The sequence below is a fragment of the Arvicanthis niloticus genome, chromosome 14 (genome assembly GCF_011762505.2).
Source record: "Arvicanthis niloticus isolate mArvNil1 chromosome 14, mArvNil1.pat.X, whole genome shotgun sequence".
NCBI classification, from domain to species: Eukaryota; Metazoa; Chordata; class Mammalia; order Rodentia; family Muridae; genus Arvicanthis; species Arvicanthis niloticus.
In genome coordinates this window covers 25,332,889-25,349,717 of record NC_047671.1, presented here as the reverse complement: position 1 = coordinate 25,349,717, position 16,829 = coordinate 25,332,889, and positions in this window count along the sequence as shown.

The following is a 16,829-nucleotide window of genomic DNA, read 5'->3' as shown; positions in this document are numbered from 1 at the left end:
TAAGAGAACACTCCGTAGGCTTGCCTACCTCCACTCTTACAGAGGCATTTTCTCAGTTACAGCTCCCTTTTCTCAGAGAACCCTAGCTTGTGTCAAGTTGGCAACAACAAAAGGACAGCCATGTCATGTGATAGAGGGACAGAAAAAGGTTGCACTCAGCAGGTAGACAAAGTCAAGATGGAACAGCTGACCTACAGCTGACCCTCTCAGTGATGGTTGTTCCTGGCAACAATTTGGGAGAATCTCCCAGTGAGTAGAAACTTGATTGGTTAGTGAGAATAACAATGAAGGCCCATCAGAATATGAACATGCACTCATGGCTAACAGTGACTGGCCTGGGCAGCTGAAAAGAGGTGGTTGGCTTTCTACTTCCCACGGCTGATCTTTCTGCCACCGCCAACTGACGCACTGTTAGGGTCCAAGAATCACTGAAGGAAGACCCCAGAATCAAATAGTATGCAAAGACAAAGAGTGTTTGTTCTGCAGAAATTACCTGCATTCATCAAAATGATGATAAACAGAGGGGCTCATAGGCCCCCTTTAATGCAGGGCTAGGGGGATTTTCCAGAAGGTTCAGATGACCTCTAATATGATTGGTCAAGACAAAGCTGTGACATTGGTGCAGTTTCGATTGGCTGCTAAGTTAGTTTCCTCATGTTTGGTGAGACCTTGAAGAGTTTAGAAACCAGCTCAGTTCTGGCCTTGTTATCTCCTCTAACCAGGTGTCCCGGGAGCAGACTCAGCTCCAAACTTATCCTCCCTAAGTCAGGGCCATCATGGACTAATGGCCCATTGTCAGTGGCTCCTTATGAGGAGCCCTGTATGCTTCCCAGAAAGTTGAAAATTTTTATTCCCAAGGATTCTGAACTTCTCATCACCTGAAAGTAAAAATGATGGGTGCTTAACCTAACATAGTGTTCACTCAAGACACAACTAGGTATTTACAGTGAGCCCCTCTACCCTGGAACAAAAAGCTTCCAGACATGCCTAGCCTTGATTCTTTTCATAACAGCTGGTATGAGGCTGGATCACCTGTCACAATGCCCTAGGGATCACTCCTGAAGACCAGGAGCTACTTAATAAGAGAGGAGATGAAAGGGAGACTTCGGTCCGTGGATCCCACTGATCTTCATAGCTATCCGAGAATGGTACCTCAGAGGTGCTGATTAAATTTGCTCAAAATCTCTGATGCGCCATTCTGAGCTCATGAGTCATAGCCTTTCAATTTCCTGAGAAGGCCCATCAAGAAAATATCACTTCAGTATAAAATCATGTTTCTCTCAGGACTAGCAATCAGGCATTAAAACCAGCTTATGTAATCATCCAAAGCCACTAGGTACAACAGGTGTGGAGCATAAAAGACCCCCCCCCCCTTGTCACTACAGATACTTCTGTCTTTCTGTGTCTCTTGTCACTACAGATACTTCTGTCTCTCTGTGTCTCTGATTCTCTCTCTCTCTCTCTCTCTCTCTCTCTCTCTCTCTCTCTCTCTTTCTCTCTCTTTCCCTCTACTCTATATCTTGTTTGATCTCACTCTGGTTATTTCCATCTCTCCTGTTCTCTCCCTCTTTCCCTTTCATTTTCTGTCTCTTTCTCTATCATTCTCTGTCTTGTTCATTCTCTCCAGTTCTCTCTCATGTCTCCACTCCAAGAAGACCTTTTGCTCTCTCCCTCCCTCAATAAACCTCTTACACTAGATCTGTTGTGGACATAATTGCTTAGCAGCACACTTTGGCACAGGCCTGCAAAGGTGCCCCCACCCTCTCTGCACCATCCTATCACTAAGTCCTTCCATTTTGAAACAATCTCCTCCAGTCACTATGCTAGTGCCCAGTTAGAGCTTGTGTCATGGGTTGGTTGGATATCTGAAGGACATTACATCACCTATGTATTCTTACTCTCTTTTCTCAGCCTAAGTGGGAAACTCTCAGTAAGTCTGTGGGAAAACACAGCGTTTCAGCTAGGATGCTCAAAAATGTTTCCATTTCTGTATCCCTACTTCATTCTTTATCCTGTAGGCTAGAGCAAGGGATGCCAAGAAATGAGGAATAAAAACATCCTGTGTAGAGGGAGCCAGTTCAGTGGTTTGTTCTATCTTTCTTCTTAGTGATAATCACCACAGGATCTATTTTTAGCTAGCTGGCTCTAACTCTAGCTCCTCCCTCCTTCCTTCCCTCCATGCCTCTTTATTTTCTCCTCTTTAGACCCACAAAAGCTGCAGTCTGACTCTGGGCTCACCTTGCTATCCTGAGGAGCATTAATGAACTTCCCAGAGTGTCCTGTATCCCTGAGGGGGTCTGTTAGGGGTCCAGGAACAACCAGCTTACGCTTCTCCCTCACCAATTCCCTGCCAGTCAGGTCCTGCTGGGGCACAACTAACAGAGGTAAGGTGTGCAATGTCCCCTGGCCTCCATTTTCTGGCCCAAGGCTCTGCCTGCCTTCCAGGGGAGCCTTTTGGGGCTCCAGGAGTGTCCAGCTTAGATCCCTCCCCAGCCAATCCCCTTCCCACTCAGTCCACTCAGGGTACCACCAGCAGAAGAAGAAAGCATCTTCCTGTTCCCTGAAATCCATTGTCAGGTTCTGCCTGGATCCCCAAGGAGTCCTGCTGACATCAGAATCATCCAGCCAGGGACAACCAGATGGCTAAAGGACAGCATAAGAACACAATCAACAACAGCTATGGCAATATGGCATCACCAGAGCCCAGCTATCCTGCCACAACATGCCCTGGATATCCTAACACAGCTGAAGCATTAAGTACAATCTTATGAAGATGATAGAGGCCTTTAAAGAGGAAATGAACAAATTCCTAAAAGAAATACAGGAAAATACAATCAGATAGGTGAAAGAAATGAGTAAAATGATCAAGAATTGAAAATGGAAATAGAAGCAATAAAGAAAACACAAACTGAGGGAATCCTGGAAATCCTAAGGAAGAGAACAAGAACAGACCCAAGCATCACCAACAGAACACAAGAGATGGAAGACAGAAATCTCCAGCATAGAAGATATGATAAAAGAAGTTGATATATCACTCAAAAAAATGCTAAATCTAAAAAGTTTATGACACAAAATATCCAGGAAATTTGAAACATTATGGAAAGACCATAGAATTCCTAAGAATAATAGGAATAGAAAAAGAAAAACATTCTCTCAGCTCAAGGGCCCAGAAAATATCTTCAACAAAATCATAGAGAAAATTTCTCTAAGCTATAGGAAGAGATTCCTATAAATGTACAAGAAGCTTACAGAATAGCAAAAAGACCAGAAATGAAAAACCTCCTGCTACATAATAATCAAAACACTCAATGTACAGAACAAAGAAAGATATTAAAAGCTACAAGAGGAAAAGGTCAAGTAGAATATAAAAGCAGACCTATCAGAATTATATATGACTTCTCAACAGAGATTCTAAAAGCCAAAAGAGCCAGGACAGATGTCTTACAGACTCTAAGAGAATACAGATGTCACCTCAGACTAATATATCCAGCAAAACTTTCTATCATCATAGATGGAGAAAAATATTTCATCACAAAACCAAATTTAAACTATATCTTTCCACTAATCCAGCCCTACAGAGGATATTAGAAGGAAAACTCCAATCCAATGAGGCTAACTACACCCAAGAAAACAAAAGAAATTTCACACAAGAAAAACCAAGAGAATCACACACAGACACACACACACAGAGACACAGATACACATACACACACACATACCAACCCACATAAACACACTCTCACGTTCACACCCTACCACCACCATCACCAAAATAACAGAAATTAACAATCATTTGCCATTAATATCTCTCAACATCAATGGACTTAATTCTTAAAAAAAAAAAAAAAAAGACGCAGGCTAACAGAGTGGATATGGAAACAATATCAATCATTCTGGTGCATACAAGAAACACACCTCAGCAACAAAGATAGACATTATCACAGAGTAAAGGGCTGGAAAAAGGTTTCCCAAGAAAACAGACCCAAGAAACAAGCTGGAGTAGCCATTCTAGTAGCTAATAAAATAAACACAGAACAGCATACAAGATACAGAACATAAATTTCAGACACAGGGCATTTTTGTTATGGGAGTTTGGCTTTTGCTGTTTTATTTTGAGACAGAGTCTCACTAGTAGTCCTTACTGGCTTCAAACCCACTGTGTAGACCAGGTTTGTCTCAAACTGACGTGGATCTGCCTATCCCTGTGTCCCAAGTGCCATCATGTCCAGAAGTACGGGGCATGTTAAAATCATTTTAAATATATGAAAAGAAATCTTTGGCAAGGTAACAAGGATCATTAAAGGCTCAAGCCTGATCATCCTAATCTAGCAGAAGCACAGCTTAGGTAAGCATTGGGCAAAGCAGGATTGACAACTACACAGGGCCTATTATTATTATTTTTTTTTTTTAGGGAAATGAATGATGGCTAGTCACTTGGAAGGCCAGACTGAAAATGCTCAAACAATCTAATGATGAACCTTTGCTACTTTACTAGGAGTCAGTCTTCACCTGACTCCCCCAATATCCTGATCATTCTTTAGGTTCTAATCCTGAGCTTTATCTCTCAGTGAATAGAACTCATCCTTATGAAAGAGGTCCCATGTGCTTTGCATCCTCCATCAATAGATTGTATCCTTATGCTTATCGCTGATCCTTCTTCTAGGGTCTAGCCCTGAGCTCTGTTTATCAGCCAGTAGAACTTACTCTTATTGTAAAGGTCACAGAGGCTTTGCTACCTTGCAGAGATATTCTATGTAGTTATGCTTAAAACATTGCTGCTATAATTGTCATGTAGAAATATTGAGCTTAAATGTGTAAAAAGAATAAACCATGAGGTCAGACTCTGGAAGTTTTGAGCCAGTGCCTGAAAGGAGAGTACTGACTCTGACGTTTCCTTCTTCACCTCACATGGATCTTCTTCCCACTGACTGTGAGTCTTAAAGAGTCCCCAACAGCAACCAAGGGCTAGTTTATCTCAAGAGTTGTAAGCGACTGGCATAGAAAAGAAAAATGTTAACAGAGCCCAATATACAAGCCAAAATTCCACTGATTGTATCAATTACTTCCTCAAAAGGTTAATACTAGATTCAGATATCAGTAGATCGGCACTACTTCAGTCAACTGTCCACAATCCACCGTCATTACCCATGAACCATCCACCTCCTTCAATAGGACTGCCATTCATATCAGACTCTATGGGGTCAGAGCTGGCTTTCTTCACTCACAAAGAGCTAGGCCCAAGGAGCAGCGTGGCCACATTGTACTTCCTGTAAGTGCAAGTCTCACTGGATCTAACAGTTTCTATGCTCAAGGTGAGTTTTGCTGGTCCCTCTATATTGACCATGCCTAAATACTCAGAGTGTCCTGGGCTGGGCAAGCAATAATTCCACCCACAGTATTCTTTGTTTTTGGATAGAAATGTACACAGTTACTCTAGGGGAAGAAGAGCTCACCATGGAACACACACGCTCTTTTTCTTCTGTAATACCACATCAATTTTGTCCTTACTAAGCTTTTGCCAGGGTTTCAGCCTTTGAGAGACTTATGAGCACTGAACTTTTCTGTCAGTCTTTCTCCTTAGAAAGGCTGCCTCAACACAATTAGGAGCACATTTACTTTCAAGTGACGCAGAGAGAGGAGTCTTTGTTTTCTCCTTTTCTTATCCCTTTTATATGTTAGCCATTTACAAACAAGATGTATATGACAGTCCAAATGAAGGCACTACAATCACTGTGGTACTTTAGTACTGGTGGCCGCCAGTACTGAGAAGGTAATTGTTCATCCACGTGCAAGAAATGAGAAGTGAGGCTAGCTTCCCCCTAAACTGAGGGTTAGAAACTAGGGAACCAGGATCACCACCAGGACAGTTCAACTGCTTTTAATATCCAGGGTGCATGTGTGGGAGCATCTTTACTTTACTGTAAGTTGTACAACCTTCCAAGTCATTCTGTGTTGTTGACAACTGGTAGACAGCAGCCTGTCCCTGTGTGGCATCTCGGGGGAACTTGTCCTTATCAGGCCCTTTGTGTTTTATGAGCTTGGGTCTTATCCACAAACCAGGCAGCAGATGGAAACATTGATTACTGAACTTGATGAGAGATCTTTACAGGGGTTCATCTGGGAGGTGAGTGGGAGTGTCTCCTGGCTGTCCATCAAATCTATGAGACCATTGCTTGATGTGTAGAGCTTTATTTTATGTGCTTGTGAGGAAAGTTGTACAGCATCAGTTGGAACTGGAGAAGGTACCCATTGGGAGATCTAATGTTATTCCACAGAGGTGTTAAATATATACATATTATGAATGAGATTTCCTTAACTTCCTTTTCTGGAACTGTAATCATCACTATAAAAAAAACACAATTAATTGTGTATAGTAATCTCGTACACAATACATAGCATGACTGCATTTGTTTATTGTTTCCAGAGGTGCTGGACAGTCATTGATTCTTTAAGATCTTTTGTAGATAGATGTTAGTGGGTAGGGAGGGAGAGGGGAAATGGAGGGAGACAGGGAGACAGACAGAGACACAATATAATTTATAAATAGAGGTAGTTTATGTTGGGTTTCAGACCTAGTACAAGGAACTGAGGTGCATATTTAACATCCCAAAGCAGACCTGGCCTCCAGATTCTCCCAGCATCCCTCAGTCTCTACCTGGCACAACCCACCCTCTACCTTGAACTCTCCAGCCCAGGGGCTGGGGCTGCCCCTCCCCCAGAGGCTCTTCCCTATATAGTCCAGACATTGTGGTCTCTTCCTCCTCCACATCTCTTTCTCTCTGTCTCTCTCTGTCTCTCTCTGTCTCTCCCTACTACCTCTCTTCTTCCCTCCCTCCCTCTCTCTGTGCTCACACTTTTCCCTCTTTCTTCTTTCCACTTCATCTCCCTTCCCAAGGCTATTTCCCTGGTCTCCTTCCTTAGGACCAGTGAACTCCCTGAGAGCAGTTTCCCAACAAACCTGCCTTGATATATCTGCTCTAATATGGCTTTAAATTGGCTCATTTTACTGGTGGAGAAATAACTTGTCAGTTTACCCATTCCTACTTTGAACTAAAATAGTTTATTTTCTTGTCTAATTACCATAACTCGAAAGCCCTCTGAAATAAAAGGTTTTAAAGCCCCGAGGAAAGGTTTGGAAGAAGATACTGGAAGACAACGTTCCCATACTCAGGGATTGGCAGGATCACTATTGTGTACATTACTGAAAGCAATCCATCTTCACTTTCACAGGCACATCATGTGATGAGAAAGGCATGTAGGTTCACACATGTACTGTGTCCCGGTGCTGTATGTGGCAGTCTGGACACGCCTTTTTGCTTGCCAGGCATCTCCAAGCACTGCCACATGACAGAGGGGTCATGCGTGGCTGAGCACATGCCATGTCCCAGCCCCACCATGAGGTGGTGTTAGCATACCTGTTCATGCTTCTGCTGTGATGCCATGCCACCATGAGGTGGTGTGGGCACACCTCTTCGCACCTCTTCGAGGTGACCTAGGCCATGCCTGTTCATGTGCCTGCCATGTTCTAGTGCTGTTGTGTGATAGAAGGGACACATGTTAGCCCACCTGCATGTCCCAGTGCCGCCACCTTGTGGCACAGGCACACCTGTTTGTACACATGCCCCGGTCTAGCACCATCATGGCGGTATGCAGGCTTGTGTGAGGACCAGCTATGCCAGATTGTAGAGCAGGTCGTATACCCACTTTGTAGAAATGTGTGCAATCCTATTGTCACAGCTGCTATATCCCAACTGCCGCTAGGTGATGGCACAGCGTTCCTCTTCGTGCATCTGCCTCCAGTGCTGACACACAATAGCAAGGCACTCCTTTCTGTGAGCCTGCCATGTTTCAACAAAACCACATGTTCACATGAGCACACCTGTTTGCAAGCCTGCTATGCTCCAGTGTTCATATGGTGGCCTACACACACACAAACACACACACACATACGCATTTGCACCTGGCATGTCCCAATGCCACCATGTGGCACACATTTTCATGCATCTGCTCTGTACAAACACTATGGTGGCATGGGCACACCCGGTGATGCATCACCCATGTCCCTGTACTGACACCTGGTGATACAGGTGAGCCTTCTAGCCCAAGGTAGAAGCTCACAGGAGGGAAGAGTTTATATATACATACCAGCACCGCAGCATGGAGGTGTAGACAATACTGTTCCTGAAGTTGCCATGTCCCCGTGCCATTGTGTGGTGAGGCAGGCATACCTGTTCACACGCTGGCCGGGTCCCAGTGACACCAGGTGATAGTGAGAGCACCCCCATTAACATGCCTGATGTGTCTCAGAGGCACCATATGGTGGCAAAGATATACCTCTTGGCATGCCTTCCATGTTTAAGCACTGCCATCGGTGGCATGGGCAGGATTGTTCATGCACCTGTGGTGTCCCAGTGCCACCACAAGACAATGTGGGCATGCCCGCTTATGTGCCTACCTTGTCTCAATGTTGTCACACAGCAGAGTGCGCATGCATGTTTGCGCATCTACCATGCCCCCAGGTAGCATGTAGCAGTGCCAGCAAACACATTAGTGTGCACACCTGTTTGCATGCCTGCTATGGCCCAGTGGCACCATGTGGCAGCTTGGCACATCTGTCCACTCACCTAACATGTCCCAACTCTGCCAAGCAGCAGTGTGGGCAAGCCTGTTTGCACACCTTCTGCATCCCAGCATTGTGAGTAGGCTTGTACACGTCTTCTGAATATGGAATCTTGATGTGGCTGCATGACGACACATGCTTAAAACGGTTTCATCTTCCAATGTCGCATTTGGCTGTGCTGGCTCATCTATAAAAGTCTGTTTGGTCTTAGTGCCATCCTCTGACATCACATGCATGCACACCTGTTCCATCCCTGCTGTGTCCCAGCAACACAACATGTCAGCGTGGGCAGGTGTGTTCAAGGCTGTCGTGCGTCAGCACCACTAACTATGTGAGGGCATGTGCATCTCCGCTCACATGTATGCCATGTGCACCACCTTGTGATGGCATGGCATTCTTGTTCACATACTGCTTTTTCTCAGATGCCCATAAATGGCAGCACAGGCACACCTGTTTTTAGGCATTCAGTGTCTCAGCACCGCCACCTGGTGGCCCAGGCATGACTGTTCATGTGCCTGCCACGTCTCAGAGCTGAGGTGGGAGTAGTGTGTCATCTGTTCCCATGTCTTCTGCGAACCAGTGCTGCCACCTGCTGGCGTGGGGTGCACTGTTTGTATACCTGCCATGTCCCTGTGTCACCACACATTGGTGCAGGCATGCCTAATCATGTCCCTGACATTTACCAGTGCTGACATATGGCTGTACTGGCAGACTTGTTACAACAGTGATGTCCAAGCACCACCATGCTAACCTGTCATTTTGTTAACCTGTCATTTCCCAAGGTTGCCATGTGGTAGTGTAGGCATACCTGTTTTACATGCCTACCATGTCTCAGGACCAGCACACGGGAACGTGGGCACACATGTCTGTGCCTGTCACGTACCAATACTGACCCTGCTAGCACAGAAACATTTCTTCATGCCTGCACTGTGTCCAGGTGCTCTCACGTGATAGCATAGACATACAATTTCACATGTGTAATGGCTATTCCTGGTTGTCAACTTGATAGTATCTGGAATGAACTACAATCCAGAATTGGAAGGCTCACTTGTGATCCAGATCTTGAGGCTGGGAGACACAAGTTTCTGACCTGGATCTTGGCATCTTTCTTCCTTCCTTCCTTCCTTCCTTCCTTCCTTCCTTCCTTCCTTCCTTCCTTCCTTCCTCTCTCTCTCTCTCTCTCTCTCTCTCTCTCTCTCTCTCTCTCTCTCTGTATCTTTTTTTTTTTTTTTTTTTATTTTCGAGACAGGGTGTCTCTGTGTAGCCCTGGCTGTCTGAAGACCAGGCTGGCCTCGAACTCAGAAATCCACCTGCCTCTGCCTCCCAAGTGGGATTAAAGGCATGCGCCACCACTGCCCAGCGGCAAGATCTTGAGGCATAGTGGCTATGAATCCCAGGAGACTAAGGCAAGGAGATCCCTGAGTTCAAGATCATCTGGGACAGAGCAAGTCCCAGATCTAGGTGTGGTGGTACATATCTTTAATCTGGACCACACCTTCTACTGGAGACCTACCTAGGGACATTGGAAGAAGGAAGATTTACTCTTCCTTACCTGCTTGCATTTACTTGCCAGCACATCTGTTGGAATCTACTACCTTGTGAAACTGAGCAACTGCTATATCCTTAGACTTCCCATTCACAGCTGCCCATTGTTGGGGAGTTGGACTACAGACTGTAAGTCATCATAACCCTGACTATAGAGACTACCCATAAGTTCTGTGACTCTAGAGAACCCTGACTAATACAACATGCCTATGATGTCCCAGAACTATCATGTCATGACACAGTGATGAGTGTTTGCATTCCTACTGGGTTCTAGAATGCCTGTTCATGTGTCTACCATGTCCCAGTACCACAATGTGATAATTCAGGTAAGCCTGTCCCCATACCTGCCATGCCCCAATGCTACCACATGGCAGCAGGCCTCTTCTATTCATGCACCTGCCATGTCTCAATGTCCCCCCGCCCCCGTGGTGGCCTGAGAATATCTGCTTGCTCACCTCCTCTGTCCTAGGGCCACCAGATATCATGACAAACATGCGTGTTCACGGTCACCATATTACAGCAGCAGCACTTGGCAGCTCAACACATCTCTTGGCACACCTGTCATGTCCCAGTGCTGACGTGTGGTGTTCCTGGCAGGCCTGCTCATGTCTGCCAACTCTGATACCATCAAACGGTGACATGCCCACAGTGCTTGCACTTGTGCCCTCTCTCAGTGCTGCCATATGGCTCACCTGTTTGAAAACCTGTGATGTTCCAGCACCGCCCTCTGTTGGCAAGGGCATACCTGATTGCACCTGTGCCATGCCGCTGCTATGTGGCAATGCAGACGTGACTGGTCTGTTCATGCACCTGCAGTGTCCCAGCACCACATGTGGTTGCTTGGGCATGTCTGTTTGCATGCCTGCTGTGTAGTAGTGATGCAACGCTGTGGTGTGGGCAAGCTTGCACCAGTGTCTGCTATGTCCCAGGGCCACCATGTATCAACCCGGCACTCCTGCTGTGCCCAGCACCGCCACGTGGCAGTAGGCATTTAGGCATAGCTCTGGTTTTCTAGCACTGTCATGTGAAGGCCCACCAGTGTCACCACAACTCAGAGGGGCACGCATGTACGTACACCTGTCATTCCCAGTGCCACCAAATAGCAGCATGGGCATATGTATTCATGTGCCTGCTCTGTCCCAATGCCACCACATGAAGAGTGGAAAACCCTGTTCGATCACCCGCCATGAACTGGCACCACCACATGCATGGCAGAACAGCAAGCTTGTTCTGTATATTTGCTGTGTCCCAGAGCCAACATGTGATGGCGCAACAGTCCCAAGGACCCAGCTGCCATTTCCCAACACAGTGGCATGGGCATGCCTGTTCATGCACCTGCTCTGCTCCAGTGCCTACATGCCGTGTCCTGGGCAGGGATGTTCGCACATCTGCTAAGGCCAGCATTGCCATGTGGTAGCATGCACACACTTCTTCACACCCAGGACATATCCTAGTGCTGTCAGATGGTATGACGGGCAAGCCTGTGCATGGACCTTCACATTCCAGTGCTACCAAATAGTGAAAGGCATGACAGTTTTTGTGTTTGTCATGTCACAGCGCCTCCACGAGGTGGTACAGGCATTGCATGGACCAGGACTGTCATGTGTTGCTGTAGAAACAGCTGTTTGTGTGCCTGTCAGGTTCTGGCACAGCTTTGATGGTGTGTGCAAGCCTGTCCCCACAAGCACTATATCCCCGCATCACCATTTGGGGTAACAGCACTCCTATTAACACACCTGCATGCCCCAGTCCTGACACATATTTGCATGACTGCCATATCCCAGTGCATGGTGGTGTGGCACATCTGTTTGTACACCTGCTGTGTCTCAGTGCCAACACCTGACATCAAAAATAGGCATTTTTGTACTTTTTTTTCCTGTGGCCCAGGATTGTCACCTGGAGAAATATTTATTCATGTTCATGTGCCTGTCAAGTCCAAGCAATGCCAAGTGGTGGTGAGTCTTCTCGTTCATGTGTCTGCCATGAGCCAGTGCCAGAATACAGTGGCACAGGAATCTTTTATCATGTATGCCGTGTCCCAATAATGCTGCCTGGTGGTGCATGCACACCTGTTCACGTGCCTGCCATGGACCAGCACTACCCCCCTGACAGTGCTGGCACATGTTTGCACCTGTGCTATGTCCACACAGGTATGCAATTTTCCACACCTTCCTGTGTCCCAGAACTTCCATGTGGTGGCAGGGTTGTCCAAGTTTGAGTATCTGCCATATCCCAGCGTTACCATGTGGTGGCCCAGGAAGCTGCCATATCCTAGCATCAACACACAGTGGTCTGAGAATGTCCATTCACATGCCTGCCATGTTCCAGCGCTAACACATGACATCACAAGCAAGCCTGTGTGCATGTCTGCCTAGTCTGGGACTTCATGTGATTGCATGGCCACACCTGTCCCAACCATTCCATCTCTCAGTGATGATGATGTTGTTGACTTGTGTGTCTGAAAGCCTGAGATGTCTCAATGCTGCCCTCTGACAATGTGACCAGGCCTTCTTTCGCTGGTGCCATCTTGTCGTAGCTACACGGTGGTGCCAGAAAACCTGTTTGCGCATCAGCTGTCTCTCAGCGCTACCACAAGGCAGTACATACCTGTTTTTGTAACCATTGTGTCCCAGTAATGTCATGTGTCAGTGCAAGCACAAGTGTTCACAGATACCATATACCAGCACCACTGGGTACTGATGTACATGTGTCTTTTTAATGCACCAGTCATGTTCCAGCAACATGTCATGACAGCATGGCTCTTTTGTTCATGTATTTGCTGTGTCCAAGCACTGGCATGGACATGCTTGTTTTCATGTCTTTCATGTCCCAGATCCGCCATGCCACAGCCTTAAAAGGTGGAAGCCTATGCATGCCTGTGTGCACACTTGCTATGTACTAGCGCTGTCATATGTTGGGCACATCTGTTTATGCATCTGCCGCATACCTGTGTGACTATGTGGTGAATGAGCTTGGCTTCTCACGCTCCTTTTATGTCTGAGTGCTGTTTACGTGCAAGCACACTTATTCATGTGCTTATCCTGCCCCAGTGCCTCTAGGTGGTGGCACAGCACTCCTGTTGGCACCACAGTGTGGCATTTCCACATGCCTACCATGTCCCTGGGCCACCACATGGTGGTATGGGCGAGGTTGTTCCCACACTCGCTGTGTCCCAGCGCCACCATGTGGCGGAACAGCTCTTCGCTTTGCGCACCTGCAGTACTTCAACACTTCCACGGGGTGTGTTGTGGGTAAGCTCATTCACCCGCTTTTTCTAGCACCTACCTGTGGCATCACGGGCAGGCCTATTTGCATGTCTGCTCTCTGCCAAGCCCAGTGCCACAGTGAAGCAGCACACCTGTTCACAACCTGTTCCATCTCCCAGGGCCACACTGGGTGGTGCTGTTTCACCTGTTTGCAAGCCTACGGTGTTGCAGCCTCAGGCAGCATGAACACACTTGTTCACACCTATGCTGTGTCCAACTGTTGCCAGGTGACTGTCTGGGCACTGACACCACATGGAAGTATAGGCGTGCTTGTTTCTGCAACTGTTTGTCTCAGTGGTTCCATGTGGCAACAAGGACATGCACTTTGGAGACTACTGTATGCCAGAATTACTATGTGACAGTTTTCACACCTGTTCACATGCCTGCCATTTTGGACCACACCTGTTTGCATCTGGATGTATCCCAGCACCTCCACATGGTGGCACAACCATGCCTGTTTGCATATCTGCTGTGGTACAGCCCTGCAAGTGATACCATGGACAGTCCTGGTCATACCCTTGCCATGTTACATGTCTGCTCTGTGGCCACACCTGTTCACACCCATGCCCCCTCATAAAGCCACCACACAGCAGCACTGGCTCGTGTTACTCAGAACATGGAGTGTCCCAGCACCACCTGCAGACAGCCCTGGTACATCTGTCCACATGACTGCCTGTCTCCTGTCACAGTGGTGGGAATGCTTGTTCGTTCACATGTCTACCCTTTCCCAGAGCCATTCCATGGAGGCAGGCATGTCTGTCTGTGCCTGTACCTGCTGTGTCCCAGTGTTGACATATGGTATCAGGATCAGGTCTGGTTACACTTGTGCCAATATGGAGGTGTCATGTGCCAGGAGAGCCACACATGCTCACCTTGGTGCCATCTCTTAGAGCTGCCCTGTGGTGAAGCTTGCTCACCTATCTGAAAGCCTTCAATATCCAGTACTGCCTTCTGATGACACAGAAACACCTGTACCTACCCATACTGTGTCCCAGCACCACCTCATGGCAATATAACTTTTGTGGACCAGCCGTGTCCCAGTGCCATCACATGGCAGTATGGCAATGCCAGTTTCCATGCATGATGGGTGTGTCCCCTGTCTCCAGGCAGCCATGGGGGTACACATTTCCATGCCTGCTTAGTCCCAGCCCCATGGTATGGGAACACAGCTCACCTGCCATGTCCAGTGCCACAATGTGGTAGCACAAAAATGCCTTCCCATGTGCCTGCCACCACCTGTTTGCATGTCTGCTATGTCACACCACCATTTCATGGCAGCACAGATACACCTGTCTACTTGCTAGGCCCCTCTGCCTCCAATGATATAGAGAACAATGCATGTCTGTGTGCTTTCTGTGTCCCAGCACTGGCACACGGCACTGTGCACATGCCTGTTAGCTTACATGCCATGTTCCAGTGCTGCCATATTGTAACACTGGCATCTGCTACATCCCAATGCGTGGCAGCGTGGGCATTCATGTTCAGGCATGTCATGTTCCAATGCCAGCACATGGTGGCACAACACTCCTGTCTATGCGCCTGCCATTTCATGAGGCTGCCAAGCTCACCAAGTGGCATTGTGGGCATGCCTGTCTATGTGCCAGTCATGTCCTAGTGCTCTCACATGGTGACCTGTCTACAGCGACACAAAGCATATGGTTCTGCAGTACACCTGCTCACATTCAGGCAATCTTCCAATGCCACCGCATGACAGTGCTAGCTCTCCTTTTTAAAATCCTGTGGCATGCCAGACCTGCCACCTCGTGGCATAAGCACATGTGTTTGCACCCATGCCAGGTCCTAAGGCTGTGCAGGGCAGCCTAGGGACATCTGCTCATGCATCTGTCATGTCTAACTACATGGTGGTATATCGATCTCATTTGGATACCTACCACGTTCAGCACTGTCATAGCATGCTGGCTGTGTGACAGCATTACCAATTGGCAGCATGTGTACCGTTTACATGCTTGTGTCCCAACACATGCAGGTAGCAGTGAGGATAGGCTTCTCCCAGTGCTTGCCATGTGACACTGTCACCAAATGGGCATGTCTGTTCATATACCTTCCGCTTCCACCTAAATGAAGGGGCAGGCATGCACATTTAAGTGCCTGTCATGACCCAGTACCACAAAACCATGCTACAGCATGACTGCTATGTCCTGGCACCGCTGTGATGGCATGGGCACATATTCACATACTTGCCAGATACTAGTGTTGCTATACAGTGGCATGTGCAAGCCCGTTCCCATTCTTGCTATATACCAGCCCCGCTGCATTGTACTCCTGTTCACTTACCTGCCACGTAGTGCTGACACATGATGCACTTTCCCAGCACTTGCCAGGGCCCAGCTTCTTCACTAGGAAGCACACAAATAACCTTAGGACAGCAGTGCTCTGTACCAGTGCTGTCACACGGCAGTGGTGACTTTTCTATTGCTGTCAAGAAATACCATGATCAAAGCAACATAAGAAAGAAGCCATTTAGCTGGGGACTTGCTCAGTATCGGAGAGTGAGTCCATCACAGTGAGGAGCACAGCAGCAGGCAGGCATGGTACTGGAGCAGGAACTAAGAGCTTCTATCTGACCCATAAGCAGAGGCAGAGACTAGCCTGGCAAGGGCTTTTGAAAGCCCCCTCCCCCCCAGGTGAAATATGAGAGCCAGGAAAGGACAAAAAGATTCTCCAGATGAGGCGCGAATGAAATCACCTATTATGCAGCAGTACTGAAGCTTTCTGTGTCAGCCTGTTTTTCTGAATTATTCAGAAAACATTTATTCTTTCTGTATCCTTTCTAGGTACGCTTTAATACGTCGGGTGCCCCAAACATTTTGGGCATCTTTATTTTCTCTAAAGTCTCCCCAGTAGCTGCTCGTCTATACATCTGACCAATTATTGTACAGTTTTCCCCTCCACCTCTATTCTCTAGGTAGCTAATAAAGTTTACTGCCCTAGGATTGTTTTTTCTAAATGCTAATAAAATTGTCCTTCAGCATACATCTGAGCCCATTCTTAAACTCTCCTATTAATGAAACCACTAATGTATTTTAAACTTGCCGTAATTTGACTTTTTATTCTGCAAAACTTTAAAATTTCATGGAACAAAAAAGCTCCCTCAATAAGACACAAAATTCAAGGTAATTTAAATGTGTTCCTGGGCAACAATCGCCAAAAAGTCTCCATAATAAACTACCCCTTTACAAAATGTTATGCCAGGTGTAGTGGCCCATGTCTTTAATCCCAGCACTTGGGAAGCAGAGGGGCAGGAAAATCTCTTGTAAGGCCAGCCTGATCTACACAGTAAGTTCCAGGACAGCCCTTCACAGGGAGACTCTGTCTCAAACAAACAAACAAACAAATAAACATATATTAAAATGTACTTTATTAATGAAACTAAAAAG